Raw genomic sequence first — 988 nt, 5'->3', positions numbered from 1 at the left:
CTGTAACATTGTCCTTATCATGTCTGCTGTACACAGAGAGAGTCACACTCTGGGTTTTCTCCTCCACATCACAGTTTGTCACAGAACCTGTGTGGTGCTCAGATCTGTTGCAGGGAGTTGTTTTGGCCTGAGAACCTGTTGGATTCAGCTCACAGTGGGCCTTCGACCGCAGGATCACTGGTTTGCTGTTGGAGGCAGGGAGAGCTGCTGAAAAGAATTRGATGAGCAAACAAATATATTCTCTGCAAAACTGTTAATGTCTCTTTTTTTAGAAGATGTTAGTTCTTTCACAACAATAACACTTTTTGGCTGCAGCGACACAGTTCTGTGAAGCTTTTTGGGTGAATGAACGTTTGTTTTTCACAGGATGACTAAGCAGAGAACTCAAACCAGTTCTTAGATCACCTGTTAATGCTTAAATTAATTAATTGTTTAATGTAAACAAATATTGTGCATCTTTTAAAGTGCCCAAACTAATGAACATTTAAACACAGTAAACAAAAACAACGACAGACTTTATGAATTTGTTTAAAAAAAGAATTTAATGAAGAAACATCTTTAACCTTTTGACCCACTGGACACACAACATAACAAAAACTAAAAACTAAAAAATAAAACCATTCCTCTGAAGCTCAATCACAGATTTAAAAGCACTGCAACGTCTGCAGTGTGACACGTTTATAAAAAATAACAATCATAAAAATATACATTTGTGATGAGGATTGTTTGCAAAGTGTATTTTGTAAAAGCTGCATGAACAAAAACAAAGACAAAGCTGTGAGACACAATCACAACATGACAAACTGTTAGGACATCACTACAAACTGACACACAACGTCAACATGAGCAGGCACTGAGAGGAAACAGCCAATCAGATAAATACAAACATGAAGTGTGTTTCTGAAGTTATGACTCACTGGATCAAAACTGCAATTTTAGGGTTAAAAATTAACTTTTTTTATTCCATACCTGCCTTTGGGGGGGGGGG

The sequence above is a fragment of the Austrofundulus limnaeus genome, unplaced genomic scaffold (genome assembly GCF_001266775.1).
Source record: "Austrofundulus limnaeus strain Quisiro unplaced genomic scaffold, Austrofundulus_limnaeus-1.0 Scaffold938, whole genome shotgun sequence".
NCBI lineage: Eukaryota > Metazoa > Chordata > Actinopteri > Cyprinodontiformes > Rivulidae > Austrofundulus > Austrofundulus limnaeus.
The sequence above is the reverse complement of the archived record's forward strand: the minus strand, read 5'-3'. Positions refer to the sequence as shown.